Genomic DNA, 15,664 nt, shown 5'->3' with positions numbered 1-15,664 from the left:
GGTTCGAGCCCACACGGGAGCGGTGTTATGGGATCTCAAATGTAACGTAAAAAGTCAGAGTTTTTCCACAATACCTGACGAACATTTAATTTTCAGGCTTCCGTGGCGCAATGGTTAGCGCGTTCAGCTGTTAACCGAAAGGTTGGTGGTTCGAGCCCACCCGGAAGCGGTGTTGTGGAGTCTCAGATGTAGCGTGAAAAGTCATAACTTTTCCACAATACCTGACAACCATTCAATTTCTGAGTTTCCGTGGCTCAATGGTTAGCGCGTTAGGCTGTTAACAAATAGGTTGGTGGTTCGAGCCCACCCGGGAGCGGTGTTATGGGATCTCAAATGTAACGTAAAAAGTCAGAGTTTTTCCACAATACCTGACGAACATTAAATTGTTGGGCTTCCGTGGCGCAATGGTTAGCGCGTTCGGCTGTTAACCGAAAGGTTGGTGGTTCGAGCCCACCCGGGAGCGGTGTTGTTGGGTCTCAAATGTAACGTAAAAAGTCAGAGTTTTTCCACAATACCTGACGAACATTTAATTTTTAGGCTTCCGTGGCGCAATGGTTAGCGCGTTCAGCTGTTAACCGAAGGGTTGGTGGTTCGAGCCCACCCGGAAGCGGTGTTGTGGGGTCTCAAATGTAACGTAAAAAGTCAGAGTTTTTCCACAATACCTGACGAACATTTAATTTTTGGGCTTCCGTGGCATATTTTTTAGCGCGTTCAGCTGTTAACCGAAAGGTTGGTGGTTCGTGCCCACCCGGGAGAGGTGTTGTGGGGTCTCTGATGTAGCGTGAAAAGTCATAACTTTTCCACAATACCTGACAACCATTTACTTTCTGAGCTTCCGTGGCTCAATGGTTAGCGCGTTCGGCTGTTAACCAATAGGTTGGTGGTTCGAGCCCACCCGGGAGCGGTGTTATGGGATCTCAAATGTAACGTAAAAAGTCAGAGTTTTTCCACAATACCTGACAAACATTAAATTGTTGGGCTTCCGTGGCGCAATGGTTAGCGCGTTCGGCTGTTAACCGAAAGGTTGGTGGTTCGAGCCCACCCGGGAGCGGTGTTGTGAAGTCTCGAATGTAACGTAAAAAGGCAAAGTTTTTCCACAATACCTGACGAACATTTACTTTTTGGGCTTCCGTGGCGCAATGGTTAGCGCGTTCGGCTGTTAACCGAAAGGTTGGTGGTTCGAGCCCACCCGGGAGCGGTGTTGTGGGGTCTCAAATGTAACGTAAAAAGTCAGAGTTTTTCCACAATACCTGACGAACATTTAATTTATAGGCTTCCAAGGCGCAATGGTTAGCGCGTTCAGCTGTTAACCGAAAGGTTGGTGGTTCGAGCCCACCCGGGAGCGGTGTTGTGGGGTCTCAAATGTAACGTAAAAAACAGAGTTTTTCCACAATACCTGACGAACATTTAATTTTTAGGCTTCCATGGCGCAGTTTTTAGCGCGTTCAGCTGTTAACCGAAAGGTTGGTGGTTCGAGCCCACCCGGAAGCGGTGTTGTGGAGTCTCAGATGTAGCGTGAAAAGTCATAACTTTTCCACAATACCTGACAACCATTCAATTTCTGAGTTTCCGTGGCTCAATGGTTAGCGCGTTAGGCTGTTAACCAATAGGTTGGTGGTTCGAGCCCACCCGGGAGCGGTGTTATGGGATCTCAAATGTAACGTAAAAAGTCAGAGTTTTTCCACAATACCTGACAAACATTAAATTGTTGGGCTTCCGTGGCGCAATGGTTAGCGCGTTCGGCTGTTAACCGAAAGGTTGGTGGTTCGAGCCCACCCGGGAGCGGTGTTGTGAAGTCTCGAATGTAACGTAAAAAGGCAAAGTTTTTCCACAATACCTGACGAACATTTACTTTTTGGGCTTCCGTGGCGCAATGGTTAGCGCGTTCGGCTGTTAACCGAAAGGTTGGTGGTTCGAGCCCACCCGGGAGTGGTGTTGTGGGGTCTCAAATGTAACGTAAAAAGTCAGAGTTTTTCCACAATACCTGACGAACATTTAATTTATAGGCTTCCAAGGCGCAATGGTTAGCGCGTTCAGCTGTTAACCGAAAGGTTGGTGGTTCGAGCCCACCCGGGAGCGGTGTTGTGGGGTCTCAAATGTAACGTAAAAAGTCAGAGTTTTTCCACAATACCTAACGAACATTTAATTTTTAGGCTTCCGTGGCGCAATGGTTAGCGCGTTCAGCTGTTAACCGAAAGGTTGGTTTTTCGAGCCCACCCGGAAGCGGTGTTGTGGGGTCTCAAATGTAACGTAAAAAGGCAAAGTTTTTCCACAATACCTGACGAACATTTATTTTTTGGGCTTCCGTGGCGCAATGGTTAGCGCGTTCAGCTGTTAACCGAAAGGTTGGTGGTTCGAGCCCACCTGGAAGCGGTGTTGTGGAGTCTCAGATGTAGCGTGAAAAGTCATAACTTTTCCACAATACCTGACAACCATTCAATTTCTGAGTCTCCGTGGCTCAATGGTTAGCGCGTTAGGCTGTTAACAAATAGGTTGGTGGTTCGAGCCCACCCGGGAGCGGTGTTATGGGATCTCAAATGTAACGTAAAAAGTCAGAGTTTTTTCCACAATACCTGACGAACACTTAATTTTTGGGCTTCCGTGGCGCAATGGTTAGCGCGTTCAGCTGTTAACCGAAAGGTTGGTGGTTCGAGCCCACCCGGGAGCGGTGTTATGGGATCTCAAATGTAACGTAAAAAGTCAGAGTTTTTCCACAATACCTGACGAACATTTAATTTTCAGGCTTCCGTGGCGCAATGGTTAGCGCGTTCAGCTGTTAACCGAAAGGTTGGTGGTTCGAGCCCACACGGAAGCGGTGTTATGGGATGTCAAATGTAACATAAAAAGTCAGAGTTTTTCCACAATACCTGACGAACATTTAATTTTCAGGCTTCCGTGGCGCAATGGTTAGCGCGTTCAGCTGTTAACCGAAGGGTTGGTGGTTCGAGCCCACCCGGAAGCGGTGTTGTGGGGTCTCAAATGTAACGTAAAAAGTCAGAGTTTTTCCACAATACCTGACGAACATTTAATTTTTGGGCTTCCGTGGCATATTTTTTAGCGCGTTCAGCTGTTAACCGAAAGGTTGGTGGTTCGTGCCCACCCGGGAGAGGTGTTGTGGGGTCTCTGATGTAGCGTGAAAAGTCATAACTTTTCCACAATACCTGACAACCATTTACTTTCTGAGCTTCCGTGGCTCAATGGTTAGCGCGTTCGGCTGTTAACCAATAGGTTGGTGGTTCGAGCCCACCCGGGAGCGGTGTTATGGGATCTCAAATGTAACGTAAAAAGTCAGAGTTTTTCCACAATACCTGACAAACATTAAATTGTTGGGCTTCCGTGGCGCAATGGTAAGCGCGTTCGGCTGTTAACCGAAAGGTTGGTGGTTCGAGCCCACCCGGGAGCGGTGTTGTGAAGTCTCGAATGTAACGTAAAAAGGCAAAGTTTTTCCACAATACCTGACGAACATTTACTTTTTGGGCTTCCGTGGCGCAATGGTTAGCGCGTTCGGCTGTTAACCGAAAGGTTGGTGGTTCGAGCCCACCCGGGAGCGGTGTTGTGGGGTCTCAAATGTAACGTAAAAAGTCAGAGTTTTTCCACAATACCTGACGAACATTTAATTTATAGGCTTCCAAGGCGCAATGGTTAGCGCGTTCAGCTGTTAACCGAAAGGTTGGTGGTTCGAGCCCACCCGGGAGCGGTGTTGTGGGGTCTCAAATGTAACGTAAAAAACAGAGTTTTTCCACAATACCTGACGAACATTTAATTTTTAGGCTTCCATGGCGCAGTTTTTAGCGCGTTCAGCTGTTAACCGAAAGGTTGGTGGTTCGAGCCCACCCGGAAGCGGTGTTGTGCAGTCTCAGATGTAGCGTGAAAAGTCATAACTTTTCCACAATACCTGACAACCATTCAATTTCTGAGTTTCCGTGGCTCAATGGTTAGCGCGTTAGGCTGTTAACCAATAGGTTGGTGGTTCGAGCCCACCCGGGAGCGGTGTTATGGGATCTCAAATGTAACGTAAAAAGTCAGAGTTTTTCCACAATACCTGACAAACATTAAATTGTTGGGCTTCCGTGGCGCAATGGTTAGCGCGTTCGGCTGTTAACCGAAAGGTTGGTGGTTCGAGCCCACCCGGGAGCGGTGTTGTGAAGTCTCGAATGTAACGTAAAAAGGCAAAGTTTTTCCACAATACCTGACGAACATTTACTTTTTGGGCTTCCGTGGCGCAATGGTTAGCGCGTTCGGCTGTTAACCGAAAGGTTGGTGGTTCGAGCCCACCCGGGAGTGGTGTTGTGGGGTCTCAAATGTAACGTAAAAAGTCAGAGTTTTTCCACAATACCTGACGAACATTTAATTTATAGGCTTCCAAAGCGCAATGGTTAGCGCGTTCAGCTGTTAACCGAAAGGTTGGTGGTTCGAGCCCACCCGGGAGCGGTGTTGTGGGGTCTCAAATGTAACGTAAAAAGTCAGAGTTTTTCCACAATACCTGACGAACATTTAATTTTTAGGCTTCCGTGGCGCAATGGTTAGCGCGTTCAGCTGTTAACCGAAAGGTTGGTTTTTCGAGCCCACCCGGAAGCGGTGTTGTGGGGTCTCAAATGTAACGTAAAAAGGCAAAGTTTTTCCACAATACCTGACGAACATTTATTTTTTGGGCTTCCGTGGCGCAATGGTTAGCGCGTTCAGCTGTTAACCGAAAGGTTGGTGGTTCGAGCCCACCTGGAAGCGGTGTTGTGGAGTCTCAGATGTAGCGTGAAAAGTCATAACTTTTCCACAATACCTGACAACCATTCAATTTCTGAGTTTCCGTGGCTCAATGGTTAGCGCGTTAGGCTGTTAACAAATAGGTTGGTGGTTCGAGCCCACCCGGGAGCGGTGTTATGGGATCTCAAATGTAACGTAAAAAGTCAGAGTTTTTTCCACAATACCTGACGAACACTTAATTTTTGGGCTTCCGTGGCGCAATGGTTAGCGCGTTCAGCTGTTAACCGAAAGGTTGGTGGTTCGAGCCCACACGGAAGCGGTGTTATGGGATGTCAAATGTAACATAAAAAGTCAGAGTTTTTCCACAATACCTGACGAACATTTAATTTTCAGGCTTCCGTGGCGCAATGGTTAGCGCGTTCAGCTGTTAACCGAAATGTTGGTGGTTCGAGCCCACCCGGAAGCGGTGTTGTGGGGTCTCAAATGTAACGTAAAAAGGCAAAGTTTTTCCACAATACCTGACGAACATTTATTTTTTGGGCTTCCGTGGCGCAATGGTTAGCGCGTTCAGCTGTTAACCGAAAGGTTGGTGGTTCGAGCCCACCCGGAAGCGGTGTTGTGGAGTCTCAGATGTAGCGTGAAAAGTCATAACTTTTCCACAATACCTGACAACCATTCAATTTCTGAGTTTCCGTGGCTCAATGGTTAGCGCGTTAGGCTGTTAACAAATAGGTTGGTGGTTCGAGCCCACCCGGGAGCGGTGTTATGGGATCTCAAATGTAACGTAAAAAGTCAGAGTTTTTTCCACAATACCTGATGAACACTTAATTTTTGGGCTTCCGTGGCGCAATGGTTAGCGCGTTCAGCTGTTAACCGAAAGGTTGGTGGTTCGAGCCCACCCGCGAGAGGTGTTGTGGGGTCTCTGATGTAGCGTGAAAAGTCATAACTTTTCCACAATACCTGACAACCATTTAATTTCTGAGCTACCGTGGCTCAATGGTTAGCGCGTTCGGCTGTTAACCAATAGGTTGGTGGTTCGAGTCCACCCGGGAGCGGTGTTATGGGATCTCAAATGTAACGTAAAAAGTCAGAGTTTTTCCACAATACCTGACGAACATTAAATTTTTGGGCTTCCGTGGCGCAATGGTTAGCGCGTTCGGCTGTTAACCGAAAGGTTGGTGGTTCGAGCCCACCCGGGAGCGGTGTTGTGGGGTCTCAAATGTAACGTAAAAAGTCAGAGTTTTTCCACAATACCTGACGAACATTTAATTTTTAGGCTTCCATGGCGCAATTTTTAGTGCGTTCAGCTGTTAACCGAAAGGTTGGTGGTTCGAGCCCACCCGGAAGCGGTGTTGTGGGGTCTCAAATGTAACGTAAAAAGTCAGAGTTTTTCCACAATACCTGACGAACATTAAATTTTTGGGCTTCCGTCTTGCAATGTTTAGCGCGCAGCGCGTTCAGCTGTTAACCGAAAGGTTGGTGGTTCGAGCCCACCCGCGAGAGGTGTTGTGGGGTCTCTGATGTAGCGTGAAAAGTCATAACTTTTCCACAATACCTGACGAACATTAAATTTTTGGGCTTCCGTGGCGCAATGGTTAGCGCGCAGCGCGTTCAGCTGTTAACCGAAAGGTTGGTGGTTCGAGCCCACCCGCGAGAGGTGTTGTGGGGTCTCTGATGTAGCGTGAAAAGTCATAACTTTTACACAATAATTGACAACCATTTAATTTCTGAGCATCCGTGGCTCAATGGTTAGCGCGTTCGGCTGTTAACCAATAGGTTGGTGGTTCGAGCCCACCCGGGAGCGGTGTTGTGGGGTCTCAAATGTAACGTAAAAAGTCAGAGTTTTTCCACAATACCTGACGAACATTTAATTTTCAGGCTTCCGTGGCGCAATGGTTAGCGCGTTCAGCTGTTAACCGAAAGGTTGGTGGTTCGAGCCCACCCGGAAGCGGTGTTGTGGGGTCTCAAATGTAACGTAAAAAGGCAAAGTTTTTCCACAATACCTGACGAACATTTATTTTTTGGGCTTCCGTGGCGCAATGGATAGCGCGTTCGGCTGTTAACCGAAAGGTTGGTGGTTCGAGCCCACACGGGAGCGGTGTTATGGGATCTCAAATGTAACGTAAAAAGTCAGAGTTTTTCCACAATACCTGACGAACATTTAATTTTCAGGCTTCCGTGGCGCAATGGTTAGCGCGTTCAGCTGTTAACCGAAAGGTTGGTGGTTCGAGCCCACCCGGAAGCGGTGTTGTGGAGTCTCAGATGTAGCGTGAAAAGTCATAACTTTTCCACAATACCTGACAACCATTCAATTTCTGAGTTTCCGTGGCTCAATGGTTAGCGCGTTAGGCTGTTAACAAATAGGTTGGTGGTTCGAGCCCACCCGGGAGCGGTGTTATGGGATCTCAAATGTAACGTAAAAAGTCAGAGTTTTTCCACAATACCTGACGAAAATTAAATTGTTGGGCTTCCGTGGCGCAATGGTTAGCGCGTTCGGCTGGTAACCGAAAGGTTGGTGGTTCGAGCCCACCCGGGAGCGGTGTTGTTGGGTCTCAAATGTAACGTAAAAAGTCAGAGTTTTTCCACAATACCTGACGAACATTTAATTTTTAGGCTTCCGTGGCGCAATGGTTAGCGCGTTCAGCTGTTAACCGAAGGGTTGGTGGTTCGAGCCCACCCGGAAGCGGTGTTGTGGGGTCTCAAATGTAACGTAAAAAGTCAGAGTTTTTCCACAATACCTGACGAACATTTAATTTTTGGGCTTCCGTGGCATATTTTTTAGCGCGTTCAGCTGTTAACCGAAAGGTTGGTGGTTCGAGCCCACCCGCGAGAGGTGTTGTGGGGTCTCTGATGTAGCGTGAAAAGTCATAACTTTTACACAATAATTGACAACCATTTAATTTCTGAGCATCCGTGGCTCAATGGTTAGCGCGTTCGGCTGTTAACCAATAGGTTGGTGGTTCGAGCCCACCCGGGAGCGGTGTTATGGGATCTCATATGTAACGTAAAAAGTCAGAGTTTTTCCACAATACTTGACGAACATTAAATTTTTGGGCTTCCGTGGCGCAATGGTTAGCGCGCAGCGCGATCAGCTGTTAACCGAAAGGTTGGTGGTTCGAGCCCACCCGCGAGAGGTGTTGTGGGGTCTCTGATGTAGCGTGAAAAGTCATAACTTTTCCACAATACCTGACAACCATTTAATTTCTGAGCTACCGTGGCTCAATGGTTAGCGCGTTCGGCTGTTAACCAATAGGTTGGTGGTTCGAGTCCACCCGGGAGCGGTGTTATGGGATCTCAAATGTAACGTAAAAAGTCAGAGTTTTTCCACAATACCTGACGAACATTAAATTTTTGGGCTTCCGTGGCGCAATGGTTAGCGCGTTCGGCTGTTAACCGAAAGGTTGGTGGTTCGAGCCCACCCGGGAGCGGTGTTGTGGGGTCTCAAATGTAACGTAAAAAGTCAGAGTTTTTCCACAATACCTGACGAACATTTAATTTTTAGGCTTCCATGGCGCAATTTTTAGTGCGTTCAGCTGTTAACCGAAAGGTTGGTGGTTCGAGCCCACCCGGAAGCGGTGTTGTGGGGTCTCAAATGTAACGTAAAAAGTCAGAGTTTTTCCACAATACCTGACGAACATTAAATTTTTGGGCTTCCGTCTTGCAATGTTTAGCGCGCAGCGCGTTCAGCTGTTAACCGAAAGGTTGGTGGTTCGAGCCCACCCGCGAGAGGTGTTGTGGGGTCTCTGATGTAGCGTGAAAAGTCATAACTTTTCCACAATACCTGACGAACATTAAATTTTTGGGCTTCCGTGGCGCAATGGTTAGCGCGCAGCGCGTTCAGCTGTTAACCGAAAGGTTGGTGGTTCGAGCCCACCCGCGAGAGGTGTTGTGGGGTCTCTGATGTAGCGTGAAAAGTCATAACTTTTACACAATAATTGACAACCATTTAATTTCTGAGCATCCGTGGCTCAATGGTTAGCGCGTTCGGCTGTTAACCAATAGGTTGGTGGTTCGAGCCCACCCGGGAGCGGTGTTGTGGGGTCTCAAATGTAACGTAAAAAGTCAGAGTTTTTCCACAATACCTGACGAACATTTAATTTTCAGGCTTCCGTGGCGCAATGGTTAGCGCGTTCAGCTGTTAACCGAAAGGTTGGTGGTTCGAGCCCACCCGGAAGCGGTGTTATGGGATCTCAAATGTAACGTAAAAAGTCAGAGTTTTTCCACAATACCTGACGAACATTTATTTTTTGGGCTTCCGTGGCGCAATGGATAGCGCGTTCGGCTGTTAACCGAAAGGTTGGTGGTTCGAGCCCACACGGGAGCGGTGTTATGGGATCTCAAATGTAACGTAAAAAGTCAGAGTTTTTCCACAATACCTGACGAACATTTAATTTTCAGGCTTCCGTGGCGCAATGGTTAGCGCGTTCAGCTGTTAACCGAAAGGTTGGTGGTTCGAGCCCACCCGGAAGCGGTGTTGTGGAGTCTCAGATGTAGCGTGAAAAGTCATAACTTTTCCACAATACCTGACAACCATTCAATTTCTGAGTTTCCGTGGCTCAATGGTTAGCGCGTTAGGCTGTTAACAAATAGGTTGGTGGTTCGAGCCCACCCGGGAGCGGTGTTATGGGATCTCAAATGTAACGTAAAAAGTCAGAGTTTTTCCACAATACCTGACGAAAATTAAATTGTTGGGCTTCCGTGGCGCAATGGTTAGCGCGTTCGGCTGGTAACCGAAAGGTTGGTGGTTCGAGCCCACCCGGGAGCGGTGTTGTTGGGTCTCAAATGTAACGTAAAAAGTCAGAGTTTTTCCACAATACCTGACGAACATTTAATTTTTAGGCTTCCGTGGCGCAATGGTTAGCGCGTTCAGCTGTTAACCGAAGGGTTGGTGGTTCGAGCCCACCCGGAAGCGGTGTTGTGGGGTCTCAAATGTAACGTAAAAAGTCAGAGTTTTTCCACAATACCTGACGAACATTTAATTTTTGGGCTTCCGTGGCATATTTTTTAGCGCGTTCAGCTGTTAACCGAAAGGTTGGTGGTTCGAGCCCACCCGCGAGAGGTGTTGTGGGGTCTCTGATGTAGCGTGAAAAGTCATAACTTTTACACAATAATTGACAACCATTTAATTTCTGAGCATCCGTGGCTCAATGGTTAGCGCGTTCGGCTGTTAACCAATAGGTTGGTGGTTCGAGCCCACCCGGGAGCGGTGTTGTGGGGTCTCAAATGTAACGTAAAAAGTCAGAGTTTTTCCACAATACCTGACGAACATTTAATTTTCAGGCTTCCGTGGCGCAATGGTTAGCGCGTTCAGCTGTTAACCGAAAGGTTGGTGGTTCGAGCCCACCCGGAAGCGGTGTTGTGGGGTCTCAAATGTAACGTAAAAAGGCAAAGTTTTTCCACAATACCTGACGAACATTTATTTTTTGGGCTTCCGTGGCGCAATGGATAGCGCGTTCGGCTGTTAACCGAAAGGTTGGTGGTTCGAGCCCACACGGGAGCGGTGTTATGGGATCTCAAATGTAACGTAAAAAGTCAGAGTTTTTCCACAATACCTGACGAACATTTAATTTTCAGGCTTCCGTGGCGCAATGGTTAGCGCGTTCAGCTGTTAACCGAAAGGTTGGTGGTTCGAGCCCACCCGGAAGCGGTGTTGTGGAGTCTCAGATGTAGCGTGAAAAGTCATAACTTTTCCACAATACCTGACAACCATTCAATTTCTGAGTTTCCGTGGCTCAATGGTTAGCGCGTTAGGCTGTTAACAAATAGGTTGGTGGTTCGAGCCCACCCGGGAGCGGTGTTATGGGATCTCAAATGTAACGTAAAAAGTCAGAGTTTTTCCACAATACCTGACGAACATTAAATTGTTGGGCTTCCGTGGCGCAATGGTTAGCGCGTTCGGCTGTTAACCGAAAGGTTGGTGGTTCGAGCCCACCCGGGAGCGGTGTTGTTGGGTCTCAAATGTAACGTAAAAAGTCAGAGTTTTTCCACAATACCTGACGAACATTTAATTTTTAGGCTTCCGTGGCGCAATGGTTAGCGCGTTCAGCTGTTAACCGAAGGGTTGGTGGTTCGAGCCCACCCGGAAGCGGTGTTGTGGGGTCTCAAATGTAACGTAAAAAGTCAGAGTTTTTCCACAATACCTGACGAACATTTAATTTTTGGGCTTCCGTGGCATATTTTTTAGCGCGTTCAGCTGTTAACCGAAAGGTTGGTGGTTCGAGCCCACCCGCGAGAGGTGTTGTGGGGTCTCTGATGTAGCGTGAAAAGTCATAACTTTTACACAATAATTGACAACCATTTAATTTCTGAGCATCCGTGGCTCAATGGTTAGCGCGTTCGGCTGTTAACCAATAGGTTGGTGGTTCGAGCCCACCCGGGAGCGGTGTTGTGGGGTCTCAAATGTAACGTAAAAAGTCAGAGTTTTTCCACAATACCTGACGAACATTTAATTTTCAGGCTTCCGTGGCGCAATGGTTAGCGCGTTCAGCTGTTAACCGAAAGGTTGGTGGTTCGAGCCCACCCGGAAGCGGTGTTGTGGGGTCTCAAATGTAACGTAAAAAGGCAAAGTTTTTCCACAATACCTGACGAACATTTATTTTTTGGGCTTCCTTGGCGCAATGGATAGCGCGTTCGGCTGTTAACCAATAGGTTGGTGGTTCGAGTCCACCCGGGAGCGGTGTTATGGGATCTCAAATGTAACGTAAAAAGTCAGAGTTTTTCGACAATACCTGACGAACATTAAATTTTTGGGCTTCCGTGGCGCAATGGTTAGCGCGTTCGGCTGTTAACCGAAAGGTTGGTGGTTCGAGCCCACCCGGGAGCGGTGTTGTGGGGTCTCAAATGTAACGTAAAAAGTCAGAGTTTTTCCACAATACCTGACGAACATTTAATTTTTAGGCTTCCATGGCGCAATTTTTAGTGCGTTCAGCTGTTAACCGAAAGGTTGGTGGTTCGAGCCCACCCGGAAGCGGTGTTGTGGGGTCTCAAATGTAACGTAAAAAGTCAGAGTTTTTCCACAATACCTGACGAACATTAAATTTTTGGGCTTCCGTCGCGCAATGTTTAGCGCGCAGCGCGTTCAGCTGTTAACCGAAAGGTTGGTGGTTCGAGCCCACCCGCGAGAGGTGTTGTGGGGTCTCTGATGTAGCGTGAAAAGTCATAACTTTTCCACAATACCTGACGAACATTAAATTTTTGGGCTTCCGTGGCGCAATGGTTAGCGCGCAGCGCGTTCAGCTGTTAACCGAAAGGTTGGTGGTTCGAGCCCACCCGCGAGAGGTGTTGTGGGGTCTCTGATGTAGCGTGAAAAGTCATAACTTTTACACAATAATTGACAACCATTTAATTTCTGAGCATCCGTGGCTCAATGGTTAGCGCGTTCGGCTGTTAACCAATAGGTTGGTGGTTCGAGCCCACCCGGGAGCGGTGTTGTGGGGTCTCAAATGTAACGTAAAAAGTCAGAGTTTTTCCACAATACCTGACGAACATTTAATTTTCTGGCTTCCGTGGCGCAATGGTTAGCGCGTTCAGCTGTTAACCGAAAGGTTGGTGGTTCGAGCCCACCCGGAAGCGGTGTTGTGGGGTCTCAAATGTAACGTAAAAAGGCAAAGTTTTTCCACAATACCTGACGAACATTTATTTTTTGGGCTTCCGTGGCGCAATGGATAGCGCGTTCGGCTGTTAACAGAAAGGTTGGTGGTTCGAGCCCAAACGGGAGCGGTGTTATGGGATCTCAAATGTAACGTAAAAAGTCAGAGTTTTTCCACAATACCTGACGAACATTTAATTTTCAGGCTTCCGTGGCGCAATGGTTAGCGCGTTCAGCTGTTAACCGAAAGGTTGGTGGTTCGAGCCCACCCGGAAGCGGTGTTGTGGAGTCTCAGATGTAGCGTGAAAAGTCATAACTTTTCCACAATACCTGACAACCATTCAATTTCTGAGTTTCCGTGGCTCAATGGTTAGCGCGTTAGGCTGTTATCAAATAGGTTGGTGGTTCGAGCCCACCCGGGAGCGGTGTTATGGGATCTCAAATGTAACGTAAAAAGTCAGAGTTTTTCCACAATACCTGACGAACATTAAATTGTTGGGCTTCCGTGGCGCAATGGTTAGCGCGTTCGGCTGTTAACCGAAAGGTTGGTGGTTCGAGCCCACCCGGGAGCGGTGTTGTTGGGTCTCAAATGTAACGTAAAAAGTCAGAGTTTTTCCACAATACCTGACGAACATTTAATTTTTAGGCTTCCGTGGCGCAATGGTTAGCGCGTTCAGCTGTTAACCGAAGGGTTGGTGGTTCGAGCCCACCCGGAAGCGGTGTTGTGGGGTCTCAAATGTAACGTAAAAAGTCAGAGTTTTTCCACAATACCTGACGAACATTTAATTTTTGGGCTTCCGTGGCATATTTTTTAGCGCGTTCAGCTGTTAACCGAAAGGTTGGTGGTTCGAGCCCACCCGGGAGAGGTGTTGTGGGGTCTCTGATGTAGCGTGAAAAGTCATAACTTTTCCACAATACCTGACAACCATTTACTTTCTGAGCTTCCGTGGCTCAATGGTTAGCGCGTTCGGCTGTTAACCAATAGGTTGGTGGTTCGAGCCCACCCGGGAGCGGTGTTATGGGATCTCAAATGTAACGTAAAAAGTCAGAGTTTTTCCACAATACCTGACAAACATTAAATTGTTGGGCTTCCGTGGCGCAATGGTTAGCGCGTTCGGCTGTTAACCGAAAGGTTGTTGGTTCGAGCCCACCCGGGAGCGGTGTTATGGGATCTCAAATGTAACGTAAAAAGTCAGAGTTTTTCCACAATACCTGACAAACATTAAATTGTTGGGCTTCCGTGGCGCAATGGTTAGCGCGTTCAGCTGTTAACCGAAGGGTTGGTGGTTCGAGCCCACCCGGAAGCGGTGTTGTGGGGTCTCAAATGTAACGTAAAAAGTCAGAGTTTTTCCACAATACCTGACGAACATTAAATTTTTGGGCTTCCTAGGCGCAATTGTTAGCGCGCAGCGCGTTCAGCTGTTAACCGAAAGGTTGGTGGTTCGAGCCCACCCGCGAGAGGTGTTGTGGGGTCTCTGATGTAGCGTGAAAAGTCATAACTTTTCCACAATACCTGACAACCATTTAATTTCTGAGCATCCGTGGCTCAATGGTTAGCGCGTTCGGCTGTTAACCAATAGGTTGGTGGTTCGAGCCCACCCGGGAGCGGTGTTATGGGATCTCAAATGTAACCACCAACCCTTCGGTTAACAGCTGAACGCGCTAACCATTGCGCCACGGAAGCCTAAAAATTAAATGTTCGTCAGGTATTGTGGAAAAACTCTGACTTTTTACGTTACATTTGAGACCCCACAACACCGCTCCCGGGTGGGCTCGAACCACCAACCTTTCGGTTAACAGCCGAACGCGCTAACCATTGCGCCACGGAAGCCCAACAATTTAATGTTCGTCAGGTATTGTGGAAAAACTCTGACTTTTTACGTTACATTTGAGATCCCATAACACCGCTCCCGGGTGGGCTCGAACCACCAACCTATTGGTTAACAGCCGAACGCGCTAACCATTGAGCCACGGATGCTCAGAAATTAAATGGTTGTCAGGTATTGTGGAAAAGTTATGACTTTTCACGCTACATCAGAGACCCCACAACACCTCTCGCGGGTGGGCTCGAACCACCAACCTTTCGGTTAACAGCTGAACGCGCTGCGCGCTAACCATTGCGCCACGGAAGCCCAAAAATTTAATGTTCGTCAGGAATTGTGGAAAAACTCTGACTTTTTACGTTACATTTGAGACCCCACAACACCGCTTCCGGGTGGGCACGAACCACCAACCTTTCGGTTAACAGCTGAACGCGCTAAAAATTGCGCCATGGAAGCCTAAAAATTAAATGTTCGTCAGGTATTGTGGAAAAACTCTGACTTTTTACGTTACATTTGAGACCCCACAACACCGCTCCCGGGTGGGCTCGAACCACCAACCTTTCGGTTAACAGCTGAACGCGCTAACCATTGCGCCACGGATGCTCAGAAATTAAATGGTTGTCAGTAATTGTGGAAAAGTTATGACTTTTCACGCTACATCAGAGACCCCACAACACCTCTCGCGGGTGGGCTCGAACCACCAACCTTTCGGTTAACAGCTGAACGCGCTGCGCGCTAACCATTGCGCCACGGAAGCCCAAAAATTTAATGTTCGTCAGGTATTGTGGAAAAACTCTGACTTTTTACGTTACATTTGAGACCCCACAACACCGCTTCCGGGTGGGCTCGAACCACCAACCTTTCGGTTAAAAGCTGAACGCGCTAACCATTGCGCCACGGAAGCCCAGAAATTAAATGTTCGTTAGGTATTGTGGAAAAACTCTGACATTTTACGTTACATTTGAGATCCCATAACACCGCTCCCGGGTGGGCTCGAACCACCAACCTTTCAGTTAACAGCCGAACGCGCTAACCATTGCGCCACGGAAGCCCAAAAAGTAAATGTTCGTCAGGTATTGTGGAAAAACTTTGCCTTTTTACGTTACATTCGGGACTTCACAACACCGCTCCCGGGTGGGCTCGAACCACCAACCTTTCGGTTAACAGCCGAACGCGCTAACCATTGCGCCACGGAAGCCCAAACAATTTAATGTTTGTCAGGTATTGTGGAAAAACTCTGACTTTTTACGTTACATTTGAGATCCCATAACACCGCTCCCGGGTGGGCTCGAACCACCAACCTACTGGTTAACAGCCGAACGCGCTAACCATTGAGCCACGGAAGCTCAGAAATTAAATGGTTGTCAGGTATTGTGGAAAAGTTATGACTTTTCACGCTACATCAGAGACCCCACAACACCTCTCCCGGGTGGGCTCGAACCACCAACCTTTCGGTTAACAGCTGAACGCGCTGCGCGCTAACCATTGCGCCACGGAAGCCCAAAAATTTAATGTTCGTCAGGAATTGTGGAAAAACTCTGACTTTTTACGT

General features: G+C 47.9%; 3 non-coding genes across 3 annotated transcripts; 2 read left to right on the top strand and 1 right to left on the bottom strand.

Annotated features, from left to right (window-relative positions):
- Positions 1-7,167: 7,167 nt before the first annotated feature.
- On the top strand, positions 7,168-7,240 carry TRNAT-GGU (transfer RNA threonine (anticodon GGU)). The gene has a single exon. It is a non-coding gene; the product is annotated as a tRNA-Thr (tRNA).
- A 2,153-nt stretch (positions 7,241-9,393) lies between these two features.
- TRNAT-GGU (transfer RNA threonine (anticodon GGU)) lies at positions 9,394-9,466 on the top strand. The gene has a single exon. It is a non-coding gene; the product is annotated as a tRNA-Thr (tRNA).
- A 5,477-nt stretch (positions 9,467-14,943) lies between these two features.
- On the bottom strand, positions 14,944-15,016 carry TRNAK-UUU (transfer RNA lysine (anticodon UUU)). Its single transcript has one exon. It is a non-coding gene; the product is annotated as a tRNA-Lys (tRNA).
- Between the last annotated feature and the right edge of the window lie 648 nt (positions 15,017-15,664).

This window comes from Phalangium opilio, unplaced genomic scaffold (assembly GCF_054372755.1).
Source record: "Phalangium opilio isolate 3A_F unplaced genomic scaffold, DU_Popi_V2 ptg000505l_1, whole genome shotgun sequence".
Taxonomy (NCBI): Eukaryota; Metazoa; Arthropoda; class Arachnida; order Opiliones; family Phalangiidae; genus Phalangium; species Phalangium opilio.
Note: the sequence above shows the minus strand (reverse complement) of the source record. Positions and strands in the feature narration are given on the sequence as shown.